Here is a 16,392-nt window from a genome sequence, read left to right as displayed (position 1 = left end):
TCTAGGTATAGAATGGAATGTTGATCTGAATCTCTATCAGATGATGAAAGATGCCAAAAGAAGGTTGTCCCTGGATTTTTTTATGGAAATAATGATCATCGGATGTTGGAGTATTTGGGACCAGCGGAATGATGCTATATTCAATGGGAATCCGCCAAATATCCAGAGATGTATTAGCAAATTTAGAACCACTTTCACTTTAACTATGCATAGAGCTAAGCCTAGTCTTAAGTAAGGGATGCAATCATGGATTGACACCCTATGAACATGTAATAAGTACTTCACCATTGTACATATTCATCCCATTATTTAATAGAAAATGACACAGTAGGGAGCCTTTCCCTACTGTAATTGTGTCAAAAAAATGTTTTTGCTGTTTGGGAAATTAATTGTGTAATCAATTTTGAGTCATTAACGGACGCGTTACTCAGCCGTTTTGCCTTCCGATTTTTCTGGATCGTGGCTGTGCCGACTCGGACGTGGGCTGCGCCCCACGACCTTCCCGAACCGCACTATATAAGCGCGGACGAGAACCCTAGCCTGGACGTGCCACATATGCGACTACCTGTTTCTAGTTCATTGCGCCGCCGCCTTCGTCTTCCTCATCCCGTCCGTCGGCGTGCACCGACTGCCGGGACAGTAGGCCTCCGGAACCCTGTCTCTCGTGAACCTGTACGGGTGAGGGGCAATCAGGTTCTTTGGGAGCGCTCCGGCGCGACTACTAGCAGCACGACGTCGTCTTCGGACGACGAGTTTCTCCACACCGACAACTTCTTCCCGAACCTCAGCGACTTCTTCGACAACCTCAACATGGGCGACAACGACGCTACTGTGAAGTATGTGATCTTGTCATTTCTCTTTCAGTTTCTGTTAGAGTTCCTTCTTTTAGTATATGTGGTAGATGCGATCGGTTTGTCTACTTTAGATGTGATCTGTTCATCTATCTTACTAGACTGCACGTTTAATTTATTTGTTTACATAGTGATGATTTATCATTTACTTGTACGGATTATTTCATATGGAAATTTGCTTATATATTCAACAATCTTTTTATGGACAGAGGTTGTATATTTTTCTTGAGCTTGAGACTCTTTGGCAGCTTAATTTATCAAAATATTGGTTAGAAGGTGGTTTGAATTATCCACATCAGTGGAATGTGCTGGCGTTGCACAGTTACTAGAATGTTCCATCAAATCAATAGCCTACTCTACTTTAACGTTTGAAGAGATATTGGAATTTTGTGCCCTCACCTGTTGATGAGTCGTGGCCACATCCGCTCTAAAAAATTTCAACGCCACTTCCACTAAACTCGCCACGAAACACACACGAACTCCACGCACACACGCATTACCCCCAGTTAAGCTCTTTCCATTGTTGTAGGCGTAAATTACTCTACAAATCAAACGGCCGTCTAAGCTCTTTCCATTGTTTCCTCTCTGTTATACTTAAATATCCTACCCCTCTTTCTCCTCCTCCCCCAGTTCTGAAACACATCGATCGGAGCAAGCCCCAGGCCCAGGCAGGAATATGCAGGGTTCCTCCTTCCAGAGTCCAGTCATGGTGATCGATGCAAGTTCCTCAGTCCCAACTCCAATGCATCCATGTGTATCCTCCCCATCTTAGTTTCCTCTGTTTACTTTATTGTTATTCATCTGAATCTCCTCTCGGTCCTTAGGTTAATGGAACATTGTAGTTTATTGTTATTTTCTTTTGCTAGTTTAGTTAGGGGATTCTTGCACAAGAAGGAGATGCAGTATTGTCTACCTTGTACCATCTGATCTTGCATTGCTGAATTTAGGCATCTCCGTTCTTCCATTCTCGAGAGTATCAGATGCAAGTTGTCATACAACCTGAGTGCATCACTTCTGATATATAGATTATTGACATGTGTTGTAGAATCATTATTTTTAAGGACCTGTGAACCCATGTGATGGGGTTGTACATCCATTCCCCGATCCTCAACCAAGTGAACAGGGCTTGCTTCCTGTGATGTCACGTTACTGAAAGTTTCGACTGACATTGTTATGAGGCCACTTTAGTAATGTTTTATGTCAGAAATCTCATTAGCCCATTCCCTTCTTTTTCTCCGATTATTCAGTTATGCATACCTTATCATTCTGCCCAACAAATTAAAACCTATATGTTTATCTTGTTTTTTCTAGTGCTCAGCCAGTACAAGTACATGTGTTTCGTTTTGGTCTATTCTAAATTTGAACCTTCATTTGACACAATAAGTAATTTGGTTATCACAGTATGAGGGGGTCGTTAATATTGTCGGTGAACAGTCTGTGGGAATTGATGACTGCGATGAACGAGACGCCGAGTTCGATTATGCTCCTTTGAATGTAAGTGTTAATTTATTGAGTTTGTATATGCATTAGAAGACAGAAATGGCTCCATTCAGAGCATCACTACCTACCGATGGAAGAAATGGTATCTTCATATTGCTACAATAGTTATTCCTCCATCTTGGTCATAATAATTTTATAAAGCATATAACCTGCTGATCTCATCTCATTATGGCAGGTTGTGACGCCAGAGAGCATGGAGAGTGTGCCGATTAAGCGTTCGGGCGGTCGGGTTAAAGTGTGGGCACAGAGAACAAAACCTTACAAAGTAAGATAATATACACATACTAATTACATCTATGTGTTTATACTTCTGTTATGCACATGTCTTGTAAGGGAAAGTAGAAAAATAAACAGAGCTTCCTGTTTTCATTTATCAAGTCATAATGCTTCAGAGATCTTGGCTCGTCCACAACTCAGATTATTTTCTGTTTTCGGCCACACGTAATTAAATTTGTTTCTCTTCTTTGACCGGTCGTGTTACAGAGGAAGAAAATGTGGCCAGAAGCTTCCAAATCTTCGAAGAGTGACAAGAGTGATAATTTTGTTCCGACGGTAAACCCTACACTAAATATAACGAACTTGAATAAGTTACATGTCACTTTGCATTGGAACAGACTAAATATAAACAATTTTCTCTGATTTGATTGCTTGTTTTACAGAGGAAGAGAGGGAGGCAGGCAGTTCCCAAGTCTGCTAAGAGCAAGATGGGGCGGAAATCGGCATTGGCTTACATCAGCAGCAGTGGTAGTGAGGGCGAGAGGAACGAAGATGATGATTTCGACCCGACAGTAAGGGTCCTACATGAAATATTATTAAATTATTTGTTAACCACATATTGACATATATAAAATTATTAAATTATTTGCTTTGCTCTGATTTCTTGTGTTACAGAGGATGAGAAGTTGGCCGGCAGGCTCCAACTTTGCCAAGAATAACAAGGACAATAATTTTGTGCCAACGGTAAGTCCTGAACGGAATAATCAAACTTGAAGGAATCACATGTCCATATCGCACTCAATTATATTTTTGGAAAGATGGAAAAATATAATACTCCCTCAGATCCAAATTAATTTGTGCATATTTATGTAACATGTTGCTGAAAATCTATATAGATTCAATGAATTTGCGTCAACTAATTTGGATCAGAGGGAGTAGCATAATTGAGTGTAAGCAGTTCAGTACGTACTGTCACACTTGGCATAGAAAAATAGACTACCTAGGAATAAGTTGCTCTGATTTGATTGCCTGCATTACAGAGGAAGAGAGGGAGGCCAATTGGTTCAAAGTCTGCTAAAAGCAAGATGGGGCGAAAACCAGCATTCACTCACATATGCAGTAGTAATAGTGAGGGCGAGAGAGGAAAAGATGATGATTTTGATCCGGCAGTAAGGATCCTACGTGGAAACATTTCAAATTGCTTCATTTAAGATATTTTTTAATTCAAATCTTGAAAGAATCATATATATTCATGTACATCCATTCTGTGAAAAGCATCTTATTGGAGCAATAGATTAACTAAGATATGTTGTACTCACAGGTCCCCGATGCTGATGGCCAAAAGAAATATCCAAGGTACTTCAACTTTTGTTACTTTTTCGTGAGTAGAGTATGATGTTAAAAACTTCAAGTGTGTCTGAATTATGCACCTGAATATTCACAAAAATAATAGGGTTCAGGGCAGATGTGGCCCTGCTTTCAAAAGAGTTTTGGAGGTACAGGAGAAATTTCCAGGAGAATATCCAAGCTGCACCAAGTGTATGATGCCATCGAATGTCCTTAGTGTTTTTTGGCTGGTAAGTTTATGTTTACTATGTGTTGGTATGTTACAGTATCACCAGTTAATTTAGCTTATTTTTTCTTCCTCATTTAACTTTGAGAGCTCTCTGACATTTATTTTTCCAGCATCTCTCGAGTGACTTCTGCAGAAGCTATCTTCCAGAGAGTGATGTCTTAATGACATTAGAAGATGAGGATGGGCAGACGGATTATGCAAACTACAAAAGTAGAAGGTGCGGTCTCAGTGGTGGGTGGGGAAGATTTGCGACGGATCATAGACTTAAGGTCGGCGACATCGTGGTCTTTGAGCTCGTGGAGACGACAAAATTCAAGGCAGAGTCCTCCTTCATAGTATTTTTTTTCTCAAATGCAGGAGCACTACCATGAATTCATTGATCTGATTATCATTTGACTATTGTTTTCAGGTGTATATAAAAAGACAGGAGTTGGCAACTACTGATGATGATGTCAGGTGCAAGGAGGATACAGGCGTTACCACCAGAGGCAGCAGCTCAGCACCCGGGGATGATGCGGACAACCTAGCCGGTGTAGAAGCAATAGGTGATGTCGATGATGGCATGGTATCTCCAGATCAAGTCATCAAAGATCCTGATGACATCACTGCTCGTTCATCGACAGATCAATCGTCGGTGCAGCATGAGGGGTACGAAGAGGTCCAGCTCGAGGAGGACGATGCATCGGAGAAGATGAAAGCCCTCAAGTTGGAGATGGCGGCTCTGACAGATGCTCTGAAGGCGGTGGATGTCGATTTGGAAGAGTTGGAGTCGAGTGTGAAGAAGAATGCCCAGGCTATGCAGCAGATAGCGAATGCTCAAGTGTGAAAAAGAATGCCCAAGCTATGCTCAGATGGCAAATGCACGATGGTGACTGTCAACAATCTGTGCACGTCTTCAGTAACATTTTGTAATTTTGTTTTGAGAACATCTTCAGGAACATTTTTTAAAGAATATCTTCAGTGACTAGGTACTGTTTCTGGTGCACATCAATTTGAACCTGTGCACAGCAATGCTGCAAAATGGAAGGAAGAAATGTAGAGAAGTGATAGTGTTTTCCCATGCTGACATTTCGTGGCATTTTGTGGACCACTGCTAGAACAGTTGCCCAGTTTCATAAACATGCGAGACTGGATTCAAATTCACACAAGCAATTACTAAATAGATGGCCAAGCACTGGAGATGAAGTCAGTACATTAAGCTTGTTAACATTACAATTTACTACTGATCTACCAAATGAATTATTACAGTATACAAATGACAAAGTCAAATGAATTAAATACATTACACTTGGTAATATTACAATTTACAACTAGGTCATTTTACCACGTCGTCAGTTTCGTCCTTCGTCCAACTCCCCGAGCGTCCCTCGTCCCGCAAACAGCGCTGCCCAAAAAAACTCTTCGTCAAAATTGTTTGCTCGCTCGCATACAGCGCCCTGCCGCCCCTCCCTGCCCTGTCTCGAACAGGACCCTCGCGCAGTCCCCGCTCCTCTCTCGCACCTGCATGGCTGCCGTTCACATCGCCCTTGGAACCCATCCTCTACCGTGCTCGCTGACGACCCCTCCTTCTACCATTCTCCCATACTCAGGAACGCCGCCGGCCTCCTCCGCGGTGCCGCCGCCGCTTGTGCCCCGTGCTCTCCAAGATCTGCATCTCGCCGGAGGCCGCCAGCAGCGCCTTCACGGAGTTCAGCGACTCGGCGCCGTTCCGCTGGACTCCAGATGGCACCGCCGCGGACGAGGCCGAGGAGCTCGACTTCGATGACGATGACGGCAGTGGCGGCGCGCGGCTGCCACATGGACGATGCTCGCCGGCTCTGTCCTCCTGCCCTCGCCTTCCTCCTCGGCCTCCACCACACTGGTAAGGTACCGTGAGGACGAGTCGTCGATTTGTTCAGGCTGCATCTTTGCAGAGCGCATGTGCAAGTCCCAAGTCGAGAAAGAAGTTCGAGATCATCACCAAAGTCTTTCTTAGTCGATCTTCATAGTAAACATTGACCTGCACAACTTCTGGCAATTATTTAAATCTCATTGACCTTCAGAACTTCTGGGTGTGCCGGCAACATCATCTTGATCCGCCCCTATGTGTGTTCCTGTCTTTCCGAATGAAATCGACCCACACCATTTGATCCCAGTGTGTGTGTTTTTTTGTCTGCGGAGGACTGGTCACAGGATGCATGATTTGTTGTGGAGTGTTTATCGAGCCGAAACCTGTGGCGCGTCTTTGAAAGGTCCTGGGGTGCACACCTCATGGGTCTGCACAGTCGTTCATAGAACCTGTGAGTCCTTGCAGCTGGATTCATTAAATCGTGGTCTGTGTGCCAATGCTCGTATTGGGTATACAGGTTGCAGGTTCATTGTCCTATGTTACAAATTGATCCTGTTCATGTTATTGGACTGAATTTTGATGTGCAGCGTCCAAACATTCACATGGAAGAGCATTCAGGCTTATGATTTCTGCACCAAGGCTTTGCCGTTGAGGGTTTTCTCGACAGTTGGGACTGCCGAGATTTCTCTTGAGGATGAAGATTCCATCTCTCCCATGGTTGAGCACCTGCCACGCATTAAGTTGAAGAGGCCAGACAAGACGGCTACACACATTATGAATGTAAGCCAAGAGTTATTCCAGGAGTCATGGAACATCCAGTAATGTTGCAATGATCACTTGGACAACTTAACATATTCATTACTTGAATTTCTCAGATTTTAAACAAAGAGCCAGTCAACAAAGTCCGCATAGAGAGGGAGATTCCTTTGTATAGCCTGGATGTATTATTCAACGAGAGTTGTAACTACCAAGCAAGTGTACTCTCGACTTAGTGTTGTTCATTTATATATATTCTTTTCTGATTCTATGTAGAAAGGGCAAGTTCCTAAGAACAAGCGGCAGGAGTCTACATCGGAAGGCGTCGCCATAGAAAGGCACAATGCTGGGATTGCTACAACTTTCAAATTGTGTAGATTAGTAGCTGGCGTTGGAGTTCAGTCGGTCTTTCCACTGTAAGTGACACCAAATATTTGCTTTTCCCTTCCATTTTCATGTTAATACTTCTTTGTCATTCACATGGGGCAACAATTCACAACATTTAAGTTTTAAGTGCCCCTGTCCTTTAACTTTACAAACCAGGCCATATATTTCAGTTGTGCATAAACCCCTTTTATAGGATTACATCACACACACACACATCACTATGCTTGCACACCGCCACACCAGCGTGTCTTCTAACCACATGTATGCTATACTGACAGAGATTGAGTTAACCATGCGATTCTTGCTAGATTCCTTTTTATTATGCTGTTGCATATATCATATAGAATTATGGATACACAGCTGCTGCTTTAGAAGTGTAGTTGGCTGAACTGAAAAAATAAATGTTTTTTTTGCTTTATTATGTGAATATTTTTTGTCTCTTATCTATTCAGAATGCAGGATGGTTCCACCAGCTTCATTATGGTCTTATGTTAGTTGTAAACCCATGACATTGGGTACTATTATCTCTAAATCATAAAATGCTAAGTATTTGTTTAATGTACCCCTTAAGTGAACCGTGAAAGATAATGATAGTATTTGAATATTTGATTCAAAGCACACATGCTACTACCTAATAAGCCTGGAATGAACCCTTTGACTATGATTTTATTGTACATTTGATTATAGCACTTTCCCATGATTATATCGTTTGACTATGATACTAGCATCATTTCTGTACCTGTTCACCAGCAGTGGTTATAGTACTCATTCCCCTATGTATTCATTCATCACCTTTTGTTGTCATTTTAAGATTTTTTTTCACTAAGTGAGGCACCGAGGGCACCAAATTCATGCAGCTTTTGAGTACAGATACAAAGAGTATTACATAGTGTGTGAAGTCTATAGATTGAAGAGCAATACAGAGAGGACACACGCTATTTCTATGAGATGAAAAAGTGCATCCAAAGGTAAGCTCCGTAACATCTGTTTTAAGATCCCAATGTGCATAATCATGTGCTACGCCCTTGAGGTCTCGTTTGACATGATAATTACATCCTATAGTGGATCAGCTGTTTGAAGGAAGGAGGCAAGGACGTCTCTTATTTTCCATGGCACCTACTGTGCCGAAATGGAGTGTGTTGTTGTAGATGTAACAAGTGACGGGTTCCTGTGAAGGTTACTTGCTGTAGTTGCAGCATTCGCGCCACCTTTGGTGTTAGAAGGAGAGTTGTTGCTTCAGCCTAAAGTGGCGTGGGTACCTGTTATGCTGAAGCTGGTATCGTCACATATTCATGTTGGATTTGGTCCGGGCAATTTTAATGTGAAGACTAGACCAATGTCAGTTGCTTGTAAGCCATGTCTTGCTGGTGTTTCCTAAGTTTCCACGAGGCGTCACATAAATTTTTGTTTCCTGCAATATGAAGGTCTGTCTTGATTGTTGATCGAAATTTCTGTATCCTGCAATATGAAGTTCCCTTTTGGTCAGTCCACTTTGTGTTTCTCTTATCCTTTCCTATTGTTTCGTGAAATTTCAGGTTTGGTTGTGCCAACTCCACTATTTCCTATCTCTAGTGCGACAAATTCCTATCAGTTCAGCTATCTGGATTTCTGAATCTAAATTCCTAACATGTTTTTCAAAAATGGTCTTTGTGTGGTTCTTTGCTGATGTTGCTTAAAAGATTCATTGATTTTTTTCTATTTTCACTATATGCATTCATCAAAGAAGAAACTTTTCCGGACATTTTTTTTGAAACAAATTTGCAGGTCAGTTTTACTATAGGATATCATTTAGTCTTAGCTAAGGAGGACCTCGAATGAGTAAATTTAAGCAGGAGAAAGAAGCTAGGAAGGATGGAGAAAACTCGCAAGCCTATTACGTTTGAATATTTGAACAAGTGGTGTCCAGTTCATTTGAAACTAATTAGTTGATAGTAGCAAACTCCGCCTATGTTGTCTCAACATAGCCGGTCCCAAGCCCGGGTAAAGGAGGAGGGTTGTGATAGGCGAGGCGAGCCAACGTAAAAAACCCAGCCACTCTTATGGAGATGAAACCCAAAGGAACCTCGTTGGGGCGTAACCCTCTTAGCGACGCGCCACATCGGAACCCGGGTGTGGTGTCAAATGGGCAAGGGCCGGGCCGTCACCCCCTTGGTGGCGCGCCGTATCTTGATCTGGATACGGTGATAAGTGAGCAAGGGTCGGGTCGCCGCATCCTTAGTGGCGCGCTGCACCGACGCCCCGGTGTAGTGAAAAATGAGCAAGGGTCTCCGCATTTGACTCGACGAGTGCGGAGGGTAAGGAAGTTAGCCGAGCCTAGGAGGATACGCTTAGGTAGCTGGAACGTAGGGTCCCTGACGGGTAAGTTACGGGAGTTAGTTGATACCGCGGTGAGGAGGCGTGTTGATGTCCTATGTGTCCAAGAGACCAAATGGAAGGGACAGAAGGCGAAGGAGGTGGAGGATACCGGTTTCAAGTTGTGGTACACGGGGACAACTTCAAACAAAAATGGAGTAGGCATCTTGGTCAATAAGAGCCTCGGGGATGGAGTTGTGGACGTCAAGAGGCAAGGGGACCGGATGATCCTTGTCAAGCTGGTTGTTGGGGACTTAGTCCTCAATGTTATCAGCGCGTATGCCCCACAAGTAGGCCACAATGAGAGCACCAAGAGGGAGTTCTGGGAAGGCCCGGAGGACTTGGTTAGGAGGGTACCTATTGGTGAGAAGCTCTTCATAGGAGGAGACCTCAATGGCCATGTGGGTACATCTAACACAGGTTTTGAAAGGGTGCATGGGGGCTTTGGCTATGGCATCAGGAACCAAGAAGGAGAAGATGTCCCGAGCTTCGCTCTAGCCTATGACATGGTCGTAGCTAACACCCTCTTTAGGAAGAGAGAATCCCATCTAGTGACGTTCAGCAGTGGTCTACACTCTAGCCGATTGATTTTGTCCTCTCTAGAAGAGAAGACAGACGCGCTCGCATTGATTGTAAGGTGATACCCGGAGAGAGTGTTGTCCCTCAACATAAGCCGGTGGTTGCTGACTTTCGCTTTAGGATCCGTGTCCAGCGGGGTAAGCGCGCCAAAGTCGCTAGAACAAAGTGGTGGAAGCTCAAGGGTGAGGCATCCCGAGCTTTCAGGGAGAGGGTTATTAAGGAGGGCCCTTGGGAGGAAGGAGGCGATGCAAACATGATGTGGACGAGTATGGCGACCTGCTTGCGGAAGGTCGCTGTAGAGGAGTTTAGGCTGACGAAGGGAAGTAGAAGGGAAGCTAAGGATACCTGGTGGTGGAACAATGAGGTCCAGAAGGTTATTAGGGAGAAAAAGGATTGTTTCGTATGCCTATATCTGGACAGGAGTGCAGCTAACATGGAGAAGTACAAGGTGGCGAAGAAGGCTGCAAAGCGGGCGGTGAGTGAAGCAAGGGGTCGGGCGTATGAGGACCTCTACCAACGTTTAAACACAAAGGAAGGCGAAAGGGACATCTATAAGATGGCCAAGTTTAGGGAGAGGAAGACGAGGGATGTCAATGAAGTCAAATGCATCAAGGACGGAGATGATCAGCTTCTTGTGAAGGATGAGGCGATCAAGCGTAGATGGCGGGAGTACTTTGACAACCTTTACAATGGAGAGGCTGAGAGCTCTACCATTGAGCTAGACGACTCCTTTGATGATACCAGCATGTGCTTTGTGCGACGTATTCAGGAGTCTGAGGTTAAGGAGGCGTTAAGGAGGATGAAAGGCGGCAAGGCGATGGGTCCTGATGGTATCCCCATCGAGGCGTGGAGAGGCCTTGGAGACGTAGCGATAGTATGGCTAACTAAGCTTTTCAACCTCATTTTTCGGTCAAACAAGATGCCCGAAGAATGGAGGCGGAGTATTTTAGTACCAATCTTCAAGAACAAGGGGGATGTTCAAAGTTGTACTAATTACCGTGGAATCAAGCCGATGAGCCATACTATGAAGCTATGGGAGAGAGTCATTGAGCACCGCTTAAGAAGGTTGACAAGCGTGACCAAAACCAATTTGGTTTCATGCCTGGGAGGTCTACTCATGGAAGCCATCTTCTTGGTACGACAGCTGATGGAGAGATACAGGGAGCAAAAGAAGGACCTTCATATGGTGTTCATTGATTTGGAGAAGGCCTATGATAAGATACCTCGGAATGTCATGTGGTGGGCCTTGGAGAAACACAAAGTCCCAATAAAGTACATTACCCTCATCAAGGATATGTATGATAATGTTGTGACAAGTGTTCGAACAAGCGATGGCGACACTGATGACTTTCCAATTAGAATAGGGCTACACCAAGGGTCAGCTTTGAGCCCTTATCTTTTTGATTTGGTGATGGATGAGGTCACAAGGGATATACAAGGAGACATCCCATGGTGTATGCTCTTTGCGGATGATGTGGTGCTAGTCGATGATAGGCGAACGGGGGTTAATAGAAAGTTAGAGTTGTGGAGGCGAACTCTTGAATCGAAAGGTTTTAGGCTTAGTAGAACTAAAACTGAATACATGAGGTGCAGTTTCAGTTCTACTAGGCACGAGGAGGGAGAGGTTAGCCTTGATGGGCAGGTGGTACCGGAGAGAGACACTTTTCGATATTTGGGGTCCATGTTGCAGAAGGATGGCGATATCGATGAAGATGTGGGCCACCGAATCAAGGCTGGTTGGATGAAGTGGCGCCAAGCTTCCGGCGTACTCGTGACAAGAGAGTGCCACAAAAGCTAAAAGGCAGGTTTTATAGGACAGCTATCCGACCTGCGATGTTGTATGGCGCTGAGTGTTGGCCAACGAAGAGACGACATATCCAACAGTTAAGTGTAGCAGAGATGCGCATGTTGAGATGGATATGTGGCCACACAAGAAAGGATCGAGTACGGAACGACGATATACGGGAGAGAGTTCGGGTAGCACCGATTGAAGAGAAGCTAGTCCAACATCGTCTCAGATGGTTTGGACATATCCAACGGAGGCCTCCGGAAGCGCCAGTGCATAGCGGACGGATAAAGCGTGATGAGAATGTTAACAGGGGTCGTGGTAGACCAAACTTGACATGGGAGGAGTCCGTTAAGAGAGATCTAAAGGTTTGGAATATCGACAAAGATTTAGCCATGGATAGGGGTGCGTGGAAGTTAGCTATCCACGTTCCGGAACCATGACTTGGCTTCGAGATCTTATGGGTTTCAACTCTAGCCTACCCCAACTTATTTGGGACTGAAAGGCTTGGTTGTTGTTGTTGTTGTTGTTGTAGTTGATAGTAGCAACATGAGAAATAAGTTGGTGCATGTACAGAACAAATTTAACAAATCGGCAGCACTAAGTTCACATTCAGTTATTTAACTATTTAAATGTTATTTTTTTCCTCACGCCAATTCACTTTTGCATATTAAGTTTTTGCCTACTTTTGTGGGGCGGTGAGGTTGTCGCATCGTGGACGCAAATCAGACAAGCGAGGCCTACTTTGTCTGCACCTTTTCATGGACGTGTCGCTGCAGTCACCTTCATTTTTCGTAATTGGAATGATTAAAAATTATAAATGTAAGTTTCCTTACGCATGCTCTCTTTTCTTTTAAAGCACCTCTCACCATCTCATAGCTCAAATGGGACATCAGTAAACCTAGACATGATGTAGCTTTCCATATTCAACTACCGCTTACACTTTGAAACTCATTTTAGTTGGGCTAGAACTGCAACTGAAAAAATGGTTGCTGCCATTTATATGAAATGACACTACTAATTTATTTGTTAGCTTTGCTAGAACCTCTGTCTTTTCTCTGAATCTAGAACCTCTTGCTTTTGATAGTGCCTCATATGGAATATACTCTGAGTATCACTTCGGTAACTTTGTTGATCCGCATCCCTTACGATCAGAGAGCTCAGAGTTGATAAGTGAGAAGCTTCCGGGAACTTATGGAGAAAGTTCAGAGGCTCTGTAGTGATTTTGGACTATCATCTCAGGTGACCAACAGAATGCATACACAAGTAAATGACTTGATGGTATTGGCTGAAAGTGTAGGATGTTATTATCCTCGACCTGTTCCAAATCAGGATCCTCATGCTCTGCTCTCATCAGTGGTGCTCCCTCAGTACCTGCAAAGAGTCTGATAAGTGAAAGCGTGCAGAGAAACATTTCTTCTCAAGTAGCAGAGACAGAAAAAAATGCACACTCAGAAACTTAGAAAAACGAACTTAAAAGAACACTCTCAATTTCATCTAGATCTCTGCCTCGATGATGAGTTTACTTGTTACAATGCATCCACTATTTCAGATTAAATGGCTAGGATTCGTTGCTTGAACTATCAGCTTATTCTATAGGTCCAGTGTCAGGGTCTGCTCACATCTCTATTTGCAGGTGCTGGCTGCTGCAGTTTCATTTGGTTGCTTAGAAGGACCGGGCAACAGGGCGATGAAGTTTTCATCTCTTTATGTTCACATTTAATCTAGAACATAACTCTGTAAGTTTGCAGTGTCTCTGTTTCTGCAGATCTTACATTTGGTAGTCCACAACCATCGAGCACTCACATGCCCTTGCGATATTCTACCTGATCAACTGATAGTTACTAATTTGGCTCCATCAGGTACATGGACCGATGATGATCTCATGCATGACAGAGAGGACTAACTTCCAATCCATGATCTCAGATTGAAGAAGAGCAGCATCACGCAATGCTTTTCTGGAGTTACCTACGTTTGGTCCTATTGCTATTGATTGGCCCTCATGTATGTAAACATAGTATGTAGGAGCAATTTGACCTCAGTAGTTATCACCGTGTGTAATATATTTCGCTAGTCTGCATCGCAGGTAACCACATATCAATCTAACATCTTTTGTTTACTAAACTTTCATTTTCGTCAGTTTGTATTGCAAGACATCATATAATGTCGTCATTTTATCAACACCAAAGTTGCAAGCATTGCCCCAAAATCTAAATGTTATGTTTAAGAGTACCTGGTTATTCTCTCGGTCCACTATAAAGTATTCTACAAAACATTCATCAATGAAAAAAAAATTCTATAAAAGTTCATCAACGAAAAAGACGGGGCCACACGCCATGTTTGGTGTTATAAACGCGACAAGCAAACAACGAAGAACGATAAAGGAAAACACAGCGGAGACACAAGATTTAACGTGGAAAACCCCTTCGAACGCAGAAGGGAAAAAAACCACGGGCGCCAGCCAGCAAAACTTCACTATATCAGGGAGTGTTTACAAACGCCGTGGGTTATCTTATAATCTGATAAACCCTAGCCGGCGGCTTACAAGATGTATATATATATGCTTCGGCCCAAGCCTACCGGCGCCGGGCCTCGCTCCGCTCGTGAGAAGTTAGCCTCCTTTTAGTATATGAATTTGGATCACAATATAACAATTGGAAAGGAGAAGGGATGGAAAAATCAAGTTTGAGTAATCCAAATTATATGTTCTTTCCTTGTTAGATTTTTTACTTTTTACATGCACCATGTTTACATGTGCGGTACGAAATGAAATTTGATATCCCGTGGCATCGCACGGGCATTCAACTAGTAAAGACAAGTAAAGAACCAATGCACGGGCATTCACCATGTTCACAGTATGCCAACGGCCGCGGGTGAAGACAAGTAAAGAACCAATGCACCAAGGACAAGGTGCACACACATCAGAGCCACAAATATTAGGAAACTATAGTCTACATCATATATTGTGTGGGGCTCTCGACTCCCCGCTAAGCTGAAGATCTTCGCGTACCTCGCCGACATCCATAGACTCAGCACCCGCTCAACCTCTTCTTCAAAAATTGTGATCCCTCGGCGATCTGTGTCGCCTGGAGACTAGGTGTCATATCTTGTTCGACTGCGCGCTGGCTCAACCTCGCGATTTCCCATGTCCATATTTGGCGGGTTGGAGTGGAGTGGCGGCGCTGCTCTGGAAGGCTAGAAACGATCTGGTTTTCAACAGTAAATGCTACGCCGTGCAGTCGATCATCCGCAGGGTCTGCGAGGACCTCACTGTCTGGAGATGGGGCCTCAAAGTTGAAGACCGGCTGCCTCTAGACTCCCTCCGATCCTTCTTTCTCTCCCGTAACATGTAATTGAAATGTAATCGCTATTCTCTCCCCACCCCCTTGCTAATAATTGTTGCATTGTAAATTTTTGTAAGAACTGACTGCCTAGTCACTTCTAGGGTAATAAAAATCACAAACGGTGGGAGTAATCCCCCCGTCATTCTCGAAAAAATTACATAGAAGCATTTCGCTCTTTTTTGCGTGTAAAATAGGATTTCATTGCTCAGAAAAGGTTACGTGGGGCTCAAGTTCCAGCTCCTGAAGCATGATATCTGGGCCTGAACCTAGCCATATGATAGCCATATGATAGTTTGGCTTTTTGCTCTCGCTAAATTAGCGAGGCAGTAACTAACCCTAATATGTGACCTATCCACTTTTACAAATTTGCAAACTCTATTTTGACTACACAAGCGTTTGATCTCCAAAACAAATGCATGAGTGACGATCGATCAAGAGAGTGATCTTGGACCGCCGCAACCAGCTGGGAACAATCCGTGTTAATGATGATTGGCAACTCACTATATTGGAGGGATAGCATTAGTTCTTCCAAGCGTGCTTGTATTTCTGCTTCTAGCGCATCTTCACACCTCAACCGAGACCGACAAGTTGAGAAAATTATATGACCAGAATCATCTCGTAGAATCATACCCGAACTTGCCGAACCATCATCCACTTTGTAAGAGCAATTCACTTTTAATTTAACCCAGCCAGGGGGTGGCGGACACCAAGGTTTATCATGCGGTTAAGTTAAAAAAAAAGGTTTATCATGCGGTTTCTTCTTTTGACTGCAAGGCGCTTGGAAGGTGGAGAGCGCCACAGATTTTTCCTTCAGAACTGTTTCTACTGGTAGCTCTCGAACATTCTTTAGAGTATTCAAATAGTTACACAAAAAGTGTCGTGAACTTTCAATGAATGGCAAAGGCTTGTCATGAGTAATCTGATTACGTGCATGGGTATGCACGCCATGCTACCAGGAGCGTGTTTTCTAGCATTTGTGCTGGATTATTGTTGATGATTTTGGAGAACCAATTGGAAGAATGTATCATGTGCGAATCAGAAGGCAAGAGCCAAACTTCAATCATCGATGACCAGAGCTGCCAAGCATGCAACCACGAGCCTGTGACTCTCATACTCCTGGCCAGCTTGTTTGACTCTGTAGCAAGAGCATTGAAGCTGCCTTCCACGCGAAAATCTTCACCTTTGGAGGTACAGATGCATTCCAAATCTTCGACCAA

General features: G+C 43.7%; 1 pseudogene; it reads left to right on the top strand.

The window, feature by feature from the left end:
• Positions 1-9,065: 9,065 nt before the first annotated feature.
• LOC124671908 lies at positions 9,066-10,559 on the top strand (annotated as a pseudogene).
• Positions 10,560-16,392: the final 5,833 nt, after the last annotated feature.

The sequence above is a fragment of the Lolium rigidum genome, chromosome 1 (assembly GCF_022539505.1).
Source record: "Lolium rigidum isolate FL_2022 chromosome 1, APGP_CSIRO_Lrig_0.1, whole genome shotgun sequence".
In the NCBI taxonomy this organism is placed as follows: Eukaryota; Viridiplantae; Streptophyta; class Magnoliopsida; order Poales; family Poaceae; genus Lolium; species Lolium rigidum.
The sequence above is the reverse complement of the archived record's forward strand: the minus strand, read 5'-3'. Positions and strand labels throughout refer to the sequence as shown.